This window comes from Pongo pygmaeus, chromosome 1 (genome assembly GCF_028885625.2).
Source record: "Pongo pygmaeus isolate AG05252 chromosome 1, NHGRI_mPonPyg2-v2.0_pri, whole genome shotgun sequence".
Lineage (NCBI taxonomy): Eukaryota > Metazoa > Chordata > Mammalia > Primates > Hominidae > Pongo > Pongo pygmaeus.
Window position 1 is genome coordinate 117,906,180 of NC_072373.2, and position 21,279 is coordinate 117,927,458.

Below are 21,279 nucleotides of genomic sequence, written 5' to 3' on the forward strand. Positions count from 1 at the left end.
TTCAATATCTCCTCCTCTTAACTTGATTACATCCACAAAGACCCTATTTCAAATGAGCTCACCTTCTTAGCTTCTAGGGGTTAGGATTTACATACATCTTTTTGGAAGACACGATTCAATCCAGGGACCTTCCAAAAGTAAGAATGAAAACAATCCTGGAGAAGGAGAAGAACTTTAGAGCCAAATAGAGTTGGGCTTTTTAACCTCTGAGAACCTCAGTGCACTCCACTGTAAAATGGAATAGCAATATCTACATTGCAAGGTATAATATATACAAGGCAACAAGTGCATGTTGGCACTAAGTACTAATATTTTTATAACTATTATTATTATTATTAACTGAATGACAAGGCACAAAAAGATGAGGTAGCATAGAAGAGGTTCAAGCAAAATACCCTAGAGCAAGACTCCATCAGATTGTAAGGAACAAGATTAGCTTAATAGAATAGACATTTGAAATGACATTTGAACTTGGAAGGATGGACAGGATTTTGACAGGTAGAACCAGCAGGAGGGAATTCCAGGAAGTGAGGGCTACATAAACAAGCCTTGGCGGCAGGAGAGTTTAGAGAATGTTTGGAGAAAAGGTGGAGTTCCATTTGGCTGGAACATTGGGAAATGAATAACAAGTAATGGTAATTAGGGTTGTAAAGGGGCATTTGGACCACAGAGCATGAGGAGTTGGCATTTAATTCATAGGCAGTGGGGGAGCCAATGAATGTTTTTTGGAAGGAGTGACGCAATTAAGCCTGCATTTCAGAATATTAATCTGGCTGCAGTGTGCAGGATCAGGGAATTCTGCAACCTCCGGGGCAGGGAGCGATCAGGGCCTGAAGCCCGAGGAAAGCTTTCCTGGTCCTGGTTGAAGACGGAAGGTGGGTGGTGGAAAGTATCCTTGGACTCGGTCATGGCTTGGCCGGTCACCTTGGACAAGTCATATACCCTCTGTGATTACAGTTGCTTCATTGTAAAATGGGGTGAGCCGGTGACAGGTGCTGGGAGACCTTCAAGACCCTCGCATGGCTAACACTTCCCAGCCTGACGAGACACCAGCAGGCCTGTGAGCTGCTTTCACAGGGCATCTTGCGGGTGCAGAGGGGGATCTTCTGCTCAAACCTCTGTCCAAACCCCTGCTCCTCTTCCGCCCCTCTGGAAGACCAAGAGCCTCCCAGATCTCTGGGCTTTGGGGAGGCCAGAGCCCAGTCAGGCTGCTGGCGAGCTGTGAGCAGTCTTAATTGTTCTGCATTAAGTTAACTTTCACCTCGAGCTTACTTTAGAATTCTGTGAATATTTATGAGCGAGCTCTTGCTTAATGAGGAGGGGAACAGAGACATTAATGAGCTTTCTTTCCCGGTTGGGTTTGGGGAATTTTTTTTTTTTTTTTTTTTTTTTTTTTGGCTTCACATCTCTAATCTGAATTCCAGTGATGCTGTACCTTTCTTCTCCCTGGTTCTTCGGAGGGAAGAAGACCCGCTGTAACTTTTCACTTCTACTATCCAGGTGGAATCCAAGCACACAAATGCAAAAGCTGAAGCAGTCCCACACTCCCAGGCTGGGGAGAGGCCTCTTCCCCCTGCAGTAGAGTATTTGTGTGTGTACACATGTGAGTGTGTGAGTGAGAGGCTGTGTGTGCACACTTGTGGTCACACGTGGGGAAGTGTAAGCTCTCCTAAAAGCAAGAAGGCCTGGCTGGGTTCAAATCCAAATGACTCTGATGGTGCCACTACACTCCAGCCTGGGCAACAGAGCAAGACCCTATCTCTAAATAAATTAATAAATTAATAATAAAATAAAACAAATGCATACAAAAGCTACTTCTCTCCTCAGGGATGAGAGAAAAGATAAGGCAGGTCCTCTTTCTTTTCTTGGGTCTCTTCTTTGCAGGACAAAAGTGTAACGTTTAGGGCCTCTCTGGATGCTATGCCTCAGGGACCAGCCCCAGGATCTCCCTAGAATGGGACAGCACCTGTGGCTTGCACTCCTGTCAGCCAGCTTGAGCCAGGGCAAGACTGAGAGGGGAGGCCCGGGCGGCCCTTCTGACACAGAGGAGAAAGTGAGGAGTCTCCTTGTCTAGCCACCCAGGGCATGGAGCAAGAAGGGAAACTCAGGGGACAATAGACGGGTGTCACCCCCACTCAGGAAGTTTGGAAAATGTCAACAGTTCCCGCACTCCATCTGTTCCCCTGGGATTCATTGTCCGGTCTCTAAGGGAATGCAGAAAAGCCTGGCAGTTGCATCATGGATGGATCAATAAAGAAGAAGCAGAGAAGGTTCGCAGACAGGTGAAAACTCCTCCCTGGCAAAATGTGAGGTTGTTTCTCCCTGGCCTCCCCTTGGCCTTTCAGCCAAGGGGCACTCTCCAGCTCGCTCCATCTGACTCCCATCTGCCTTTGGCCTCTGATGTGATGTTAGTCACTTTGTACTTCACTGTACATTTGGCCAAAGCTGGTGGGAATCTGTTCTCAAGAACTCCTGCTGGGGCAGAAGCCTCGGGCCCTGGCGTAGGCAGATCATCTTCAGTCCTCCCAGCCCTGGTCCTCCTTTTCTCCTGCCCAGAGGCCATCCTTGCTCCAAATCCCCTCCCCACGCCAACTGCATCTTTTGTAGCAGCTTCTCTGCCTAGAACCACAAGCCCAGGAGGGAGGTTCATATGCCCAGCCCTGAAGCCTGGCTGGCAAGACAGCTGCCTCATAATTTTGTGTATATGTGTGTGTGTGTGTGTGTGTGTGTGTGTGTGTGTGCGCGCGCGCGTTTGCCTATGGGAACAGCTCACACCTGGTATTAGGCTAACCTGTTAGCCCTGATGCGGTTGACAGATGCTGAAGAACTAACAACAAAGAGAGAAACTAAACACTGATTTTGTTGTATAAAAGGCAAACTAATTACAGCTTCTTATGAGCATGCTCTTCACTATTTAAGTCCAATCACATATGCACAGTGGCTGCTTTGCACATATTGACGCAATAGATCATTTCTGTTGTGGGTTTCACTTGATTACAACACTAAATTCTGCATCCATATACTCAGCTTTCTATCACTCATGCAGTGTTGTGATCTGCTCCCAACTTTTCCATAAAGTTTAGCTTTCTTAGAAATGTGAGGCATGATCTTTTTCAAGAAAAATGCAGAAAACCGAAGAAAGAAGATGGGTAGGGTGCTAGGAACAAATTAATCATAGTCTGATCACTCAAACCCAACACTGTTAACATTGTCATGTTACTGTTTGTCTTTTTTCAGTAATTTTTCCTTGACAGAATTTAATTAGCTAACCCCCCAGTGTAAGTCATTCGGGTCGGTGTCAGGTCTGTGCTATAATAAACAGTGCTGTGTTAAACATTTTTATGCATTTACTACTGAGTGACACTCAGGTGAAATTATTGGGCAACTTTTGGTCCTCGACATTTTTAAACCTCTTGATGAATATTGCCAAGTCACTTTCCCAAAGAGTTGTACCAATCAGCAGTGTACAAAAGTGCCCATCTCAATGCATCCCCACCAGGACTATTTTCTCATTTATTTTCTCCCTAATTTTTGGTATTTTGATGAGCTAAAATGACAGTACTTTCTTGCTACCCCACTTCACTTTTTTTTTTTTTTTAGTAACTAGTGAAATTAGATATTTTTCCATGTGTCCACAACAATCAAAAGTTAAGGGAAAAAACATTGAGACTGCATATTTGGTACGGTGTACACTGCTTGGGTGACTAAAGTCTCAGAATTCACCACTAAACTACTCATCCATGTAACCAAAAACCACCTGTACCCCCAAAATATTGAATTTTTTAAAACATTGATGTGTGCATGTATGTGCACATCCAGGTGTTTAGGCAAATGCACCCTGTGCTTGTGGACTGCACCAGACACAGGCGTGTCTCAGAGCTCAGATGCTTCTGAGTGTGTGTCAGCAGGTGTGAACGCATGTATTTGGGATGTGGCATGTAGTTATTTCACTTTCTTGTGGGAGCAAGGGAGGTGAAAAGAGAAAAATATAAGCTCCTTAATCATTCAGACTCAAGTCCAGGGTTACCAAGTTAATAGTTGTATGAGTTGAGACAAGTGACTTCCCTTTCTCTTTAGGTTTTTGTTTCTCCACCTGTAAAACAGTTGACAATAATACTTATGACGTAGAATTGTGGAGAACATTATATGATGAATGAAGACACAGTAGAAGCGCCCACCCCCAGTAGGAATTCCCTGTCTTTCCCAGTTCGGGGTGTGAAGGCAGGTGTATTTGGGCATCAGTGAAGACTCATTGGAAGGCCACTTCTTGAGAGCCACACAATCCTCTACTCTGTTCTCCAGTCACTAGGAAAGAACCAGGTTTATTCTTCAGGTTCTGCAGATGTTTGTGGAGTGAATGAAGGAAGCTCCGTGCGAATGCATGCAAAGCTTTCCTGGAGGAAACAAGGGAGTCTGAGTCAGTTCACTCCACCCAGGCTTCTCTTCTCTGTGGACTTGACAGCCTGCCAGGTCTGGGGTGACCCTTTGAAGTCTGACATTTCCAGCTCCTGGAGAGATGTGGCCAGGCCTCCTCAGGGAGAGAGAGGCTCCAGTGCTCGGACCCCACGCCTTCCCAGAGAGGCCATGTGGTAGGGGCTTGCCTCCTGTCCACACCCAGCCGAGCTGTGGGCCTGGGCCAAGTCACTGAAATGCCCCATGCCTTTGTTTCTTCATCTCTAACACAGAAGTATCAATAGCACCTACCTCATTGACTGTTGCAAGGATTAAACGAGATGATTCATATGAAGCTCTTGCTGCCTGGCACAGCATTAGCACTCAGGGTGGCCCCAGCCTGCCTCCCTCTTCCCTTCATTTCCTCCCTGGGGTCCTAGGAGTCACTGCTGGCAGTGGAGGTAGGGGCTGGGCAGCTTTCCAAGGAGGAATTTTTGTGTTGCGGGGAATATCCAGGAAGGCCCAGAAATTCCTGCCTACCTTCTATCTTAGCCTCTCTGAGGAGCAGTGCTTATGGACTGCAGGTATGATATGTCAAAGAAAACCACAACTAGATAATAGTTAAAGCAGTAAAAATATATTTTATTCGGGACTATTGCAACAGGGGAAAAGAGACCTCAATATAGAACTGGGCTCAGTTCTCAATGTAACAAGAAGTGCGAATTTATAGCCAAGGAGCAGGGTCAGAGGTGTTGGTGGATGGAAAATTACTAAGAGAAAACATCACAGGTAAGGGGGATTCTGGCTAAACCAACCTAACAGGAGTCTTGCTGAAGTCAGGCCAGGGCGACTAGATATCAACTGGGGGATGGCAGGGGATGAGGAAGCCAGCAGATATCAAGGCTGATCAGATACCCATTTAGCAGGATTCTTACTAAAATAAGGCAATCCAAAGACAGACATGGAAGTCTAGCTGGGCCATGGAGGCCTAGCTGGGAAGAGGATTCAGAGAAGCCTGACCAGAGTTTGGTCAAGGAGAGACTCTGTGACATGAAGGGAAATGACTGATCAAGAAGGAGAAGAGGAAAGAAGGAGACAAAGGAAGAGAAGAGAGGGGAACATCACTGTGCTAATTGCAATGAAACTTACAAAGAGGCAAAGGGATTGGTCTCAGCCCTCCGAGAGCTGAGGTGGCACACAGAAGGCAGGACTCAGTTTGCCTGGATGCCCCATAGATTCTAGTCCAGGTTCTACCACCAAGGCTCTGAGGATTCAGACAGACCACCTTGTTTCCCTGGGCCTCATCGGCCTCCTCTGTCAAAGTGAGAGAGCCGGTTGTTCCTCTCTGAGGCAGGAGCAGGCTAAACAGAGCAAGGGCTCATTGCTTTGTGTTCTTTGTAACAAAGGTACCACATGAGTCAAGGTACAAATATAGCCAGGTATTCTGCCATTTGATAAAAATATTAGGGCACTGGGTGGGCCTCCTTAATATGGCTGAGCAGACGCATCCTAGGGACTCTGGTGGAGAAGATAGATAAGCACGTGCCTAGAACAGCGGAGCTGTGGGCTGTGGAGATAGCCGTCAGGGATGGGATCTGGGCAGCTGGGCAGCTGGGCCTGTGTCCCCTGCACAAGCCGGACATCTGAAGAAACAGGAAACTTATGTCAGTATCACTTTTCTGGCAATAACTTTCAGGCTCCTAAAGCAGATCTTTATACCAGCAATAGGGGTTTCTTTGGTAATACGGTCTCTGCTTTAAGCATTTGCTAAAACCAGATTAATCTGAATAAGAAAATAAGATGACAGAGGCACATCAGTTACTCATCACTCAGTTAATCCCTGGCAGTGCATATATCTACCGAGCACCCACCAAGGTATATGCAGAGCTGGTGCTAGGTTATGTCGACACAGTTCAGGCCTCAGGATACACCCAGGTCTTGTTCATAGGTGTGTTACTTACAGTGGATTCTCAATATACGCTGTTTCCTCTTCTTATGGCGTAGAATCCATAGTGCTTTCGCAGATGTCCCCAAGCTTGGCAGCCGCCTCCTCTAGGCCCCATGCTAGGTTGCTGTGTGTGTTATGGAGCTTCCCATGCTGCCTTGTGATTTCTCTGTTTATTTGTTGGGCTCCTCCACGAGCCTGCCCTTTCCTAGGATAAGCACCATGCTCAGTGTTTCACCTTTCTGGACCCAGTGTCTGACGCAATGCCCGGCACGTAGCATATGTGAATAAACATCTACTCATGTCAGACAGTCACAGATCTGTCTTGGATTGTGGGCTTCCTGCTGGCAAGGCCATTTCTGTTATTTATATTTGCACCTGAAGACCTTTCCTGGGGCCCAGCACATCATAACTGCTCTTCATTTGATCAGTGACTGATGCGTTCCCCAAATTGTGTAAAAAGCTCAGGGAGACTGCCAGCACATTGGTGGGGCAGGGCCCCCAACAGAGGGAGATGTTGTGTATAAAGCACTTAGCACAGTGCCTGACAATGAATAGGGGCTCATTGAATACTATGATTGTTGCCTTGGGCAAATCACTGAATGCCTTTGAAGCTCAGTTTCCTCATCTATACAATGGGAAAGGAATCCCAGCTGCCACAGGATTGTTGTGGGAATTAAGGGCAGCCATGAATGAGGCCTGCCTGGCTCCCAGCAGGTTCTAGTCAGTGCCAGCTGAACCTGTCCAGCACCCTTTGACCTACCTAGAGAGCCAGCACCTGGCTAGGGAAGATTCCCAGAGCAGAGCCTCCGCACCTGGTACAGGTGTGTGGGGCACAGACCCCTTGGCCTGGCTGTGGCTAGGTGAGCCTAAGACAACTAGAGCCTCGAGCTCCTCACCTCTCACTACAGATGGCAGCCTCTGTTGACTCCAATGTCCTGGGCGAATATTATCATCTTCCACATGTGCTATGATGTGAAGAGGGTAAGGAGGCTCTGACCTAGAAGACCAGACAGGCCCCTGCTGAGGGAGAAGAGGCTTGGCTTCAGCTGTGGTGCTCAGCCTCCTCGTTGCCATGACTCTTTTCTGACTCTTCATGTATTTTTTAAAAATACGTAATTTTCTAAAGGGAAATTAAATTGGATCGTGCATTAATTTGAGGGACCGGAGTCTGATCAGGCTGGCATCAGAAATTGCTGGCTTCTGATCCTTGCTAGGGTTCCAAGCTCCCTGAGCTTGCTAGGGTTCCAAGAGTGATCTGGGGGCCCCTGTGACCTCACTATGACCCCTTCCCATACCCCCACTCCCACATGGAGGGCACTCGTGTCCACTGGCCTCCAGGCAAGCTCCTCACCTGCTCATCTCACCTGGGGAGATAGGGGCTATAGTTGGATTCCCAGGAGCCTGTGGTTACCTCACTCTCATGAGAGCACCCCACTACTTGACTTTGGAGCCTGAACTGGCTGCTCCTGCCTCTAGCAGTTCTAGATGGCAGACTCTATCTTGGTGGGAATGAGGGGCACAGAAGGTGGGAGAACATCTTCCTGGATGCTGCCAGAACCAAGCAAGAGAAATCCGAGGGATGGGACGGCAGTAGTGTGTGCAGCAGGGACTGGCCTCGGGCTTCTCCTGCCAGCCTGTACCTGGCTCCCTGTGCCCTGTAGCCACAATGAATGGAGCAAGGGCTTTAGCTCAGATACTCATGTGAAGCAGGACTGGGTTTGAGGCCCACTTCTACTGTTTATGAGCTGAGTGATTCCAGAGAGGTTATTAAGCAAATGAGGCCTACTTTCATCATCTGTAAAATGGGGATGATAAGAGAACCTACTACACTGGGCCCTCGTACAGATTAAAAATGTAAAAGGTCCACGTGAAGAAAGTGCTTAGCACGGTGCTTGGCATGCAGTAAGCATTCATGACATGCGCACTGCCCTTATTTTTTATGATTGTCTATTTTGTGCAAGGAACTCTGCCCCTGCTTCCCCTGGAGGAAAGCCACATTGCAATGTGATAGCTCCTTCACACTGTGGCCCTCAGCCTTAAGCCCTACCACTGCTCTGTGTTTGGTAGCGTTGGGTGCCCTGGGACCCTCACCATCATTTCTGCATTTCCCCTAATTCCCCATGCAGGGTGTGGCACACAGAGGCCACAGGCAAAATCAGCTGAGCAGCTGGCCCTGAGGGTGTGAAAACCAGCTCCTCCAGACCCACCAGTGGAGCCGGGGAGTTGGCCTTGACCTTCATCTTCCCTCTTTGTCATCACTGTTGGTGAAGATCAGCTGTCCAGGCCTTTCCTTTCACAGAAATGGCTGCTGCTCACTGAGCATTTACCAGGCACCGTGCCCAGCACCCCACAAGCATCACCCCTCCAGTCCTCACTATGGTCCTGTGATGCAGGATTAACATCATCCCCCATTTCCAGACAAGAACACTGACCCTCTGGAAGGCTGATGTGCCCAGCATGGCACTGCAAGGAATGCTCTCACTGGTCCTTCGTCACCACTCTGCACTGTCCCTAACTCTTGAAGTCATTTCTGACCCAGGCCAAGGAAACAGGCAAGTGGGGAAAAAGAAATAGAAATGTCTGAGCCTAAATTCTCCAGGCCCCAAACTCTCAAAGAAAAATGCTAATGATACTTACCTATTCCCAGTAAGTAACATCTCTCCAGGGGAAGTTGAAAATAGAATTTTAGTCATACCATAATGGAGCCAATTGATTTTTTTAAAATAATGAAGCCTTCGTCTTAGGTAGCCAAGTCTGACTATGGGTGCTACGGGAAGAGAGGAGAGGCAGAGAGTCCATGGCCTAGGGGTGGACAATCCGAAGAGCGCATTTGCCTTGGGAATTCAGTAAGTGGCATTCACCCAGGGACTCAGAAATACCCAAACCTTAAAGATCAACTCACCCTGTGCTTTCATCACCCACCCCTTAGCCACTCCCCACAGCTGAGCCCACACCCAGGTAAGGGAGGAACAGATCCCTCACAGCTATTCTGTGTATTTCTTGAGCCAAGCATTGTCAGGATTTCCTGAGTGTGGGTAGCAAGCAGTAAAAATACATCAACTTTCATCTTGGTGTAGTATTTTATGGTTTTGTCTAAATTCCTTGACCTCTCTTTTTCCATCTGATTTTCACCATAACACAGGACACAGACACAATGTAAACAAAACACCTAGTCTAGGACCTGCCACACTGTTGCCCCACTCAGTAAGCACTGATCCTCTCTTCTTCCTCTGTCTGAGCAGATGAGGAAAGTAAAGCACAGAGAGGAAGATGACCTGCCAAGACTCACACATCAGGATAGTGATAGAACCAGGACCTTCACCCATTACACTGTTCAGACCCCGCTCCCCTGATCATCAGTTTTATACAGATAAGATCTAATGAAATGGAACATTGACCGTGGTGTCAGGAAGATGCCACAGCAGCCGGGTGTGTGTGTCAGCCTTCCTGAGGTCCCGAAGCTGGAGGGGTGACAGGCAGAGGCTAGAGGGAGTGCACATCCTGAGACCAATTATTTTAGCCCAATTATTGGCTTGGCTCCTTTTACAGCTGCCACAGCCCCTCACAGCAAAGACCCAATTTGTTGGACCCCAGGGAGAGTTCCTGCTCTTTGCACACACCCACATAAAAAACCCAGACAGACTCTGGAAAAAAAATATGGCCAAGTTTTGCACTTATTTTATGCTACTTAGTGGAGTGTTCCTTTGCCTTTTGTGTTATTAAAGCCTTGAGCTGACAGCCTCAAACCAGCTCCTTGGAGTCCTGGAGGTTACTCCGTTCTCGCCCTTCACAGAGACGTCTACAAGAAACAGTGGATTTGCTGTTAGCTCCAGGGCTGGAGAGAGACATTTTCCACCTCCCTGGGCTCAGCTAATTGGCTATAGTTTCTCACTGAGAAGAGAAGGAATAGTTCTCAGGCACCTGCTCTCTCTCCAGCCAGGATGGCAGCTTGGAGAGAAAGTCAGAAAGTGCCAGCCTGTGCCCAGCATGGGCTTTTGGGTGCAACCTTTGGGCAAACTGGAGGGATGGAGCACCAGAATGGGGCTTCTTCCTCTGTGCCCTGTCCTGGGTCACAGGGAAACCAAGAGCCTCTCCTCTCAAGGTATTCGGTCCCAGCATGAGAGCTGCCCTCTTCCAGGTAGGGAAAGGCCCATTCTACGGCACCAAGGACTGGAAGAGACTAGTCACAGGACCAGGGCACCTAACCTAGCCCCCAATCAGAAGAAGGGACATAAAAGCCAGAAATGAGAAGAGCCACAATCGCTCACCCAGTTTATTCAAGATAGAGCCACAAATAGATTCAGCAGGCCCCTCACACACTGACCCCTTGGTCATCTCCGGTTCCATGATCCTGGGCAGAAATGGCAGACAAGAGCCAGAGCTGGTCATGCATCTTTTATCTCAGTAATATCCTGTCCACATTGGGTGATGCTGGACCAGGAAGCAGCTTTTTGCTTGAAATTTCCGGTGCTGCCTTTAGAGCCCAGGAGGGGGCTAGGAAAAACCATTTGGTTGGTCCAGATACCAATCAGTGAATGAAGAGGCTTCTAGAGCAGGATGGGCACAGAGAGGAGCCATCAAGAGAAATTTCATCTCCCTAGAGCTGATGAACATCCCCAGAGCAGGTTGGGGACCCTGTCTTGGTCATTTTTGAATCCCCAGCACTCAGCCCAGTGTCTGACATGTAAAGGCTATCATTTAATATTGTTTTAACCTTTGATCAAATGAGTGGGTTGGTGCATGCATGCAAGCATTTGCAGGCGCGAACACGCACGCACACACACACACACACACACACACAGAGGAAATGTGACAATTTTTCCAAGTCTAGAAAAATAATCTTCTGGCTGGGCGCAGTGGCTCATGCCTGTAATCCCAGCACTTTGGGAGGCCGAGGCGGGTGGATCACGAGGTCAGGAGATTGAGACCATCCTGGCTAACACGGTGAAACCCAGTCTCTACTAAAAATACAAAAAATTAGCCAGGTGTGGTGGTGCGTGCCTGTAGTCCCAGGTACTCGGCAGGCTGAGGAAGGAGAATGGCGTGAACCCGGGAGGCGGAGCTTGCAGTGAGCCGAGATCGTGCCACTGCACTCCAGCCTGGGGGACAGAGCGAGACTCCGTCTCAAAAAAAAAGAAAAATAATCTTCCGCTGTTGAAACAGAACCGGTAAGGCCAGGACATTGGGTTCTGTAATCCCCTTGGGCTCTTCCTAATCAAAACACAACTACCACAGCTTCTGCTTTCTGCCTGCACAAAGCTGCTTCCCTGGTTTCCACCCCTACCTTCAACAGCGGCCCAGGCCCCACCCATAGCTCCTCCATCTCAACACAGCCCAGCAGCCAGGCTTCCAAAGCCTCTCTCTTCTTTCTCTCCCAGAGCTAATCCCAATCCTTCTCCCTTACACTTCAGGCCTATTTAAAGGGAGACAGGCGACTGGCCCTGGTCTGGCCAGGGGTTTGAGATGATCCAGATTAGGGGTGGAGGATGGGGTCATTCAGGGCGTCCCCTCCTTCTCGCTCCATGGTGCTTGAGAATGAAGGGCAGACACTTAAAGTTAACATACAAGAGGCCTCTTTGGCAAGGCACATCTTGGTTCTCCAAGTCCTTAAACAGGTGCCGCAGAGCAGAAGTATTTAATACTTTTTGCAGAGTTGGCAGTCTCCTCTTGGAGCTGGGGATTTTGTTGGTCCCACTGATGTCCATCTCTAGCCACTTCCCCTCACCAACTTTGTGCATCAGAATTTCCAGAATGAGCTGAGATGAGAAGCTCTAATAACAGAGGAGAGCAAGGCCTGAGAGGGCTTATGCATGCTCCCTGTTTACCATGAACACTGAGGTATTTATTGTGGCCTTTAGTCCACAGTTGTCTTGACACAGCATTGACCAAGGAACAGGGTCAGGAAACAGACCATATTTTGGAATTCAACTAACTCCTTTTCCTCGGAGCAATACCTCTAATAAGCAAGCCCTTGCATTTGTACATCATCTCATGGCACAGAGGAGGAGTGAGTTTGTGGACCAGGAAACCTTTGACCAATGGCATTAGTTTTGGGGGAGGCTTTAACTCTTGCATTCATTGATCTCAGGAATTAAGTGAGTACCTGTCAGTATGAACAAACCAATTACAAAGATGCTGAGAAAATTCAGAGAAATGGAGTGGCAGACGTCAGGCCAAGTGAATCAGAAAAGGTTTTCTGAAAGAGCAGTGTTTTTTTAAGACTTGAAAGAGGAAAAGGATGAAAGTAACATTTATTGAGTTCCTACTTCTCTATCCCAGGCGTTATACAAGGTGCATGGACTTTCCTGTTTGTTTCTATGTGCTATATTCTGGATAGTTCCTTCTAACCTACAGTGCACTAATTTTCTCTTCAGCTGTGTTTATTTAGCATTTAATAAACCCATTCGTTGCATACTTAATTTTAGTTGTTGTGCTTTTTAGTTCTAGAATTTGTATTTGGGTTTTTTCAACATTTCTAGGTCACTTTTTAGTTCCCATTTCTTAAGAAAATGTTCAAGCTTGCCTTTATTATATTTTCTTGAATTGTTAATATGGTGGTCTGTGTCTGATACTTCCAATACAGCCATGCATCACTTAACGATGGACATAAGTTCTGAGAAATGCATTGTTACGCAATTTTATCCTTATGCAAACATCATACAGTGTACTTGCACAAGCCTAGATGATATAGCCTACTACACTCCAGACTATGTGGTTTAGTCTATTGCTCCTAAACTACAAACCTGTATAGCATGTTATCTTATTTTTTTGAGACAGAGTCTTGCTCTGTCGCCCAGGTTGGAATGCAATGGCGCAGTCTAGGCTCACTGCAACCTCCGCTTCCCAGGTTCAAGTGATTCTCCTGCCTCAGGCTCCTGAGTAGCTGGGATTACAGGCACCCGCCACCACACACAGCTATTTTTGTATTTTTTATAGAGATGGGGTTTCACCATGTTGGCCAGGCTGGTCTCAAACCCCTGACCTCATGATCCACCCGCCTCGGCCTCCCAAAGTGCTGGGATTACAGGCGTGAGCCACCACGCCTGGCCATAGCATGTTATCGTACCGAATACTGCAGACAACTGTAACACAGTGGTAAGTATTTGTGTATCTCAACCTATCTAAACATAGAAAAGGTACCGTAAAAATACGATACCATAGTTTTATAGGACTACCATCATATATGCAGTTCATCACTGACCAAAATGTCATTATGACATGCATGACTATATGTCACTTCTTTGGGGGTCTCTTTTTATCATCATTTTCTTCTGGTTCTTACTCATGGTGTCTTCTTCCCTTATATGCTTTATCTTTGACTCTGTGCTGGTCAGTGTATTTGAAAATTATTTGAAGGATAATCTGTGGTTTAGAATCAGTATTCTTCCTCCAGAGAGGATTTTAATTTACTGTGTTAGTCACCTGGGAATGTTACCAATCCAGGACCTCCTTAACCCAAATTCCCTAATCTAAATTCAAGGCTGCAAGTCCATAGAGGAGATATTTACTCTCAGTTCATCTTCACCCTGAAGGTAAAGCACTTCAGGACCCCAACTTTGAGTAAAGTGTAGGGTATTTATTTAGGCTTCCTATCTTAGAGCTGGGTGGGGAAGCTGCAAAAACCACAGCTCATTGTTGTCACTGTTGCTTCTGGATTAATTTTTTTTAAAGGCAAGGGTGGGGTTGAATACTGGGCTTACCTCTTTGAGTTCTCACTTCCTCAGAGATTATGGCCCATGATTCCTTATTACTTTGTTATGTCTTTGATGTTTTTAAGAAAATGTTTGTTGTATTTCATCCAGCGTTTTAAATTATCCTCAGCAGAAGGGTTTATTCAAACTGCTTAGTTTTACATTACTGGAAGTGGATATCCCTTCTCTCATTTTCCTCACAATAACCATGTGAGATGAGTAAATATAAATATTCCCATTTACAGATCAGAAAACAATGGTTAAAAATTTTAACCCAATCAAGTGATCCCCAGGTTGAGGACCACGATTGTTCTGAGCCGAAAGCCCATAGCATTCCCATTATGCCACGCTTGGGAATGGAAAAGAGGAGCATAAAAGCCATTTAAAGTACATGGGCAAGAGTTCAGAGGAGAATGGGAGGGCCGGGCCGTGAGGGCCATGAGCATGTCCACGATAAGTAGGGCTTCCACATCAACAGGAGTGTCCCCAGGGGAAACAGCAGGCCAGGCTGTGCAGACACTCCCCACTAGTGTAGAAGGTCTCTGTTGAAAAAGATGTGCCCCCCTTTGAGTGACCCCATCCTATGGAAGACAGATGTCCCCTGGAGCTGCAGCACACAGGAGGCAGGTGAGGACCCAGCAGCTGGGAGCCAGTGTTGTAGCAGGGGTGCTCCTCAGAGCAGAGGGTGCCTGGTGGGAGCCGTGAGATGTCACTTGGTGAAAAGGCCCCTGGGGAAGGCCAGACAGGATTTCAGATTTGGCCTGAAGGGAACCACAGTGTTCCCCTGGCTCACCTCATGTTCTTTTCTCTCCTCTTCCTGCCGTCCTGTACCCCTCCTGCCACCAGGAAGTAACCCAGCAGCTGCTCCAGGATGCCTTGGTCCCACACCTCTGAGCCTCTGTTTTCATTCTGTCCTTCTGTAATTACTTGTCCCCCACATGCAGGTTGCTGCCCTGCTCTGCAGCCGCGGGGAATTTTCACACCGTCCACACAGGAGGCTCGCTGAATTCTCCTTAGGCACTCCCCCAGCCACGTGGGCCAGCGGCAGACTCCAGCTCTCCACGTCCCCCAACTCCTCGCTTGACTCTTGTTCTCAAGGAGTTTGGTTTTTCCCTAAAGTTTAAGGTCTCTGCTTAGCCATGCTCTTTAAAAGAGGTTGACTTACATTCCCCTAGGAATTTCATTTTGGACTTGATAACATTTCTAAGATTAATTTTCATACTGTCCACACAGGAGGCCATTGAAACGCACAGGGTATGTGTCAGTCTGACTGTGAGGGGCTCAGGAAGGAACCTACCAACTGGGAGACAGAGAGGGCAGACTGGAAAGTACAGCCAGACTGAGGCAAGGGTGAGGGGACAAGGCTGGCCCAGGTGCCCACCCAGATTGTGGCATCCAGGTTGTGGCGGTGGATCTCTGGCCAGCCTGGAAGAGTTCCTCCCAACAGTGTCCCACTGCCCTGTCTGATGGACTGGGCTGAGATGTATGCGTTCTCTTCTTGAGGATTTTCTTACTTTTTTTTTCCCCGTTGGGGTTGATATTCCATTGAGATTAATAGTCTGTTGAGTCATTTTAAAGGGGCCCTGTGACAAAGAGAAAGGAAATAAATAAACCCTGCCTGTCAGCTTAGGCCGCCCTTTCCTCCATGCCACCTGGCTCTGCTTTGTAGCCAAGAAGTCCCCTGCCCTTTATTTGATCCACCCGCCACCCTGCAGCTGGGAGGATCTCCCTGTGCTTCGCCCGTGCTGTCAGCCATGCACACGGGCCCTCAGGGGAGCGTGGGACAGGGAAGAAGGGAAGGCGGTGGCCCCTCCTGTGCTGTCTGTCCTGCATGCAGCATCCGCCCTCACTGAAGGGCAGCAGTCAAGGGCCTAGGCGCCTGAGGCAGACCGCCCCGGGCGCCAACTTCAGCTGTACTGTTAATTAACGCTATGATTTGGCAGTTATTATTTAACCTCTCCAAGCCTTAGTCTCCTAATATGCAAAATGGGGATAATTATAGAACCCATCTCCCTATCTGGGGTTGTTTGGAGAATTAAATAAACTAACAGTCACAAAATACTTGGACCAGTATCTGGCACATAGTAAGCATTCATCCATTATGACTTCTCATACTCTCCCCAGCAGTGGAGCAGGGCACCTTCACTCCAGCCTCTTCCCTGGGGGTCAGCTAGATTTCCCACAGAGGCTACAGGCAGGGCTGCTGAGGAAGCCTTGCGGAGCCCTGCAAGTGACCCCAGCATGTCCCCTTCCCCGCACACTGCAGCTAGGTCAGACCCAGAACACAGAAGGTTAATTGAAGGGCAGAGAGCAGAAATGTTGTAAAAGGAAGGTTCAGAGCAAACATAAAACGCATGCAGTCACAACAGGGTGTGGGGGAGGCTGACAGATGGGTCCCTGCTAGCCCTGTAGCAACCCCTAAGCCCACCTGCCTCTTTCCTGCCTGATTAGAACCTAAATTAAACTAAATATTGACCAACAAGGAGAGCATGCTGCCAGGGCTAAAGAAAGGCTCTGACTGCCAAGGAAACAGGAGAGTCCCTGGCCATAGCATTACCCTGTCACCTTGCCGGAAGCCAGGGAGGAGCTGGGCAGCAAGCAGGGGTTGGGGGACGGAAAAGGAGTCAATGCCAAGGACATGAGGCATGTGAAAGAAGGCCTTGGTCCAAGGGGAAGGGCTGGGCAGCTCGGTCTAGTGGCCATTGATGCCTGCCCTTCTATAAGCGCTATTATAAAAAAGATGTAAAGTAGTGTAAGACACAGCCCTGGCCTCAAGAAGCAAGAATCTAATTGGCAAGATGAGCCCCACATAAAGAAAAGTTAAAGAAGGCACGAGGGATTTTGCAGGACTGTTTGTCACATGCGCAAAATAAGTAGTGGCCTCAGAAGGGAGTTGGAGTCGATGGTTCTTTTAACGAAGTTTTTTTTTTCTAACTTTTTAATTATGGAAAATTTCAAGTGTATACAAAACCAGAGAGGGTGGTGAATGAAAGCCCATATACCCACCCACCTGGCTTCAGCACACTGCACATCCTATTTCTCACTTGCCTTTCATTTTTTCCCGCAGTATTTTAAAGAAGAGTCCACAAACGTGTCCTTTCACCCATAAATACTTCAGTATGCATGCAGCAGATGATTTTTAAGGTTTTTCCATCTCCGACCTGGTGTGAGTGTATGTGTGATGGTGAATATCAGAGAGTTTCTCTGACGGGGTGAGGAGAAAGTGATGTGTCCATTTGGGGGCTTGGTGTCTGTGAGGAATTTTACACAAACACACACACACAACCAGCAGCCCTAAGGACCACCTCTAATCACCCCAAAACTGATCCTAGCATATCTCAACACAGACAAGGCTGGCTGGAACAGCTAAGACATGGGGATCTGAGAGAGGCAGAGACTGAAAGAGAATCAGAGTAGCATCCATGTACTTATAAAACATGTAATGGAACCCTACAGCATGGCAGGTGCTGTGCAAGGCTGTGGAGAGGCAGAGGTGTCCCAGGCAAATGAGGCCTCCACTGTCACCAGCTCACATGGGGTGGGGGCGGGTAAGGCTAGGGTGCTAGGGTGTCCCACCAGAGGGCATCTCACCTGGAACTAGAGGGCAGGAAACAGAGAGAAAAAAGGCAAAGGCTCAAAGAACCAGAGACTTAAAGATAGAGGCCGAAGGGGCCCTGGCTCCTGTCCTTTGCAGGCAGGTGTCCAGACCAGGCCCCTGCTGAGGACTGCAGGAGGAGCCTCCTCAACCCACACAGCCTCAGGGAGTCAGGTGAGCCAGTGTATAGCACGCAGCTCCATTTCTGCCTTCCAAAGCAGAAGAAATACTTCAGGAGAATGTTCAATGCTCAGTCAAATTTACTGAGCTGGGTCAAACCAAACCCAGAAGCATGGAACCCAGAGCTGGAAGCTTGCAAGATGTGAAAGGGCTCTTCTGGGTTTTCCACAGCTCAGTTGAAACATTCAATTGGCCCTAGGCCCTGAGCAGGATTTTCAGTACCCAACATGAGGTTAGAAGCCATAGTTAAGTTGGGGACCCATTTAGTCCTGCTACAGGCTCAATGTGACATTCCTACTATGTGCCTAGTACTGCACCCGGCCTGCTCTCATGCAGCTTACCATCTGGTGGGTAGAGAGACATGAAACAAGCATCTTGTCAGTGCTGCACTGTGGGGTCTGTGAGTGCATATTAACCATTCCCTGTAGGGAGACATTATTCTCAATTTTACAGCTGAAGGATCTAAAGCTTAGAGATCTAAGTGGCTGCCCCAAAGTCACACAACTAGAGAGAGGAAGATGCAGACTTGGAGGCCAGGGACTTCTGACTCCAAGGCCTACGTTCTTTGCATGACATTGTCTTGTACCCAGCTTAGGGCCTGCCAGAGCGGGGGCAGGCAAGTGTGAAACAGCCACTGGCAGTGCAGCCAAATGAGATGAGGAGCAGGCAGTGCTTTCAGAGCTTGGAGGAAGGCTGTGGTGTTGACAGAGGGACAGATGTACTCTGGAGTTCCCAATGGCAGAAGTGGCACTCACAGGTGCAAGTTACAGGAAAGCTGATAATGTGAGCAGCCCAACCATGGCCCAAGTTGTTTCATGCGGAAGAACTAAGCACTGTCTGCCACTGCACAGATCATGAAATGCTTTTACAGACTTGATTTTTATAACAACCCTGCAAGGTAGTTTATTGCTATTCCATTGTTCAGATGAGTCAACTGAGGCCCAGGAAGTTGTGCCTGCTTGAGGTCTCTCAGCTGGGTAGTGGGAGAGCAAGGGCTTCTGCACAGGTCTGTCTGGCTCCAAAGCCTGTGCCTGGCAAGTTCACCAGTAGGCTGAAAGGCCGCCGTGGAGACGATTCCTGTGCCTTGTGGGTGTAGGTCCTGCTACCCTGTACAACCCTTCAAGACCTATAAGAGTCTGAGACTTAATGGAAGAGGGATAACTTCTGGTTCTCGGAGGATGAGGATGGGTGAAAAAGGGAAGGGAGGATGCCCAAGATGGAGGGCAGCACAGCGTGGGGAATGCCAGATCAGATTTGCAAAGGGCAGTTGGAGCAACCTGGATTTACCCTATGAGCAGTGGAAAGCAGTGTGCTCTGAAGAGTGGGGACACCTGGTGGCCATATATTAGGTCAATTGGCCAAACCGCTAAGCACTCAATCTGGCCTGGCCTGGGGCTAAGACTCATCTGGTCACTACCACTACCGTTTTGCCTCTTGCCCGCTTCTACCTCCCACCTGTCACTACCTCAACCACGTCCCAGCTGGAGCCACAGAAGGCAGAATCAGGGGTGTGCGAGGAGAGGCAGGACTGAACCTCAGGGAAGACTCTGGCCATAAGAGTTTGTCTGGTTGACCAGCCCAGCTTCTGTGTCCTAGCTCCCTGTCACCTCTGTGGACTTCCACTTTGACACTTCACCACCTCTAGCTGTGCTATTTTTGGGAGCTACGTCAAGGCATAAAGGTGTCTGACTCTGGCCAATCCTGCCTCTGCTGCACAGACTGCATGGAGCCCTTCCCACCTTCCTGCTTTCTCCCAGCATCCAGCCCTCCCTTCTGCCTTACATGCCCACTTTGGCACTAACCAGGGCTAGTCATGGCAGTTGCTCTACTGTGCAGTTGAGGCAGCTCATCCCTTTCTGAGGAATGTGTGCTAGCCTAGGGTGGCAGAAGGCTGAGAAGCAGCCCCGGGGAGAAGGCTTTTGTGTGAACATACGGAGAAAGAGAAACAGATGGTACAGGCCTGAGGGACAAGGGCTCCACCGCTTGACCAGACACATGTGCTGCTCCTCATGTCTCTTTCTTGTGAACCCCGACTCATAAGAGCCTGGAGAGATAAATGAGAAGTTTCCTGGGATCTGAGATTGGGAAGAATGGACTGAGCAAGGCCCAGTCTCTGTAAAAGCATGCCTCTCATAATTGGGCTTGGGCTTTCGACCTGCCAGCATGGCTCCCAGCCCCACCCAGGGATGCCCCAGGTCAGGGCGTGTGCTCTCTCCAGAGCTGAGGGGCTGGCTCATCACTAGGCAGGGGGCAAGTGGCTTCACAGCCTCTTGAGCTTCAGCCCTTCTACTTTTCCCCTCCAAAGTACAAATGTCCTCGTAGACCACGCTCTGAGCCAATGCATCCATAGGGCAGGGAACAAGTGACTGGACATTTAGGAAGCATCACCACAAATAACCAAATCCCAATTTTCATTTTAGTATCTTCCTATTGACAGGAGACCAGTAGTGAAGTTGATGACATCTCCTGTCCTGGTTTTTATCCCACAGGTGGCTGGCTAGCATTTGCTCTTCCATCTCTGTCTCGTTTTAACACTGGTTTGCAGTCTGCTCACACTCTCTGTATTCATCCATGTCAGTGTGTTTTTCCTAGGTGCTGTGCAGGCTAAAGGAATTATGTCTCTACAAGAACCAGACTTCTTCATTGCGCTCTGCGATGGGCTACAGTGATCACCTCTTTTGGTGACAGGGCTGGTGCAGGCAGCTCTCTGGTCTTTATTGCCCTCCTTCTTGTCATAATAGGAATAAACTCAGGTACAAGAACTTCTTGGGCCAAGTGACAACAGCAGGGTTCTCAAGAATTAGGTTGGGAAGAGGACATCCACTTTAGAAGATGCCCAATAAGAATAACCAGTTGGTTTAAGGCATTATACTCAGTAATAATTTTAACATTTAACTCTTTCACTTCTAGAAAATCCATTTGTTTCTTTTTCACATCTGCATTATGATTCCTGATAGTGTTCTATTGCTTGCTAATCTTTGTGATTTTATGCTTTATTTTTAGAAAACATTTCATACATAACTGTTCTGTATCTATCAATTCTAGTATCTGAAGTTCTTGGGGAGGGTCTAAATCTATTGCTTGTTTGTTTGGTTGACTCACTCTTGGTTGCTTGCTTTCTTATGATTTATTTTACTTGATCTTAATCTATGGGAATCCTGAAGCCCTAGGTTAAGAATGTTTACCACTGGATGGGATTTAAATATGGTTTGCTCATAAGTCAGGTAGTACTACCATCTCGGGATGACTTCAGCCCATTTCGAGGCCCAACTTAAAGTTCTCTCTGTTTGCTTTTAGCCCAAGGTTCCATCTCCCAGTGACAAATCAGGGATCACCTGGTTACTGTTGGTGTATCCCTCAAAGCAAATGTTCCTCCCTCTGCTTACTGCTGACTCCTCCCAGCTGTGATGTGGCCTTAGATTTGTTCCTTTTTATTGGAGGTGAGATAGATTCCCCTACTTCAAGTGAATCAT

At 48.0% G+C, this 21,279-nt stretch overlaps 1 protein-coding gene across 3 annotated transcripts in view; it reads left to right on the plus strand.

Moving 5' to 3' along the window:
- Positions 1-21,279, plus strand: part of KCND3 (potassium voltage-gated channel subfamily D member 3) — a 219,020-nt gene that overhangs the window by 169,254 nt on the left and 28,487 nt on the right. The window lies entirely within an intron of this gene.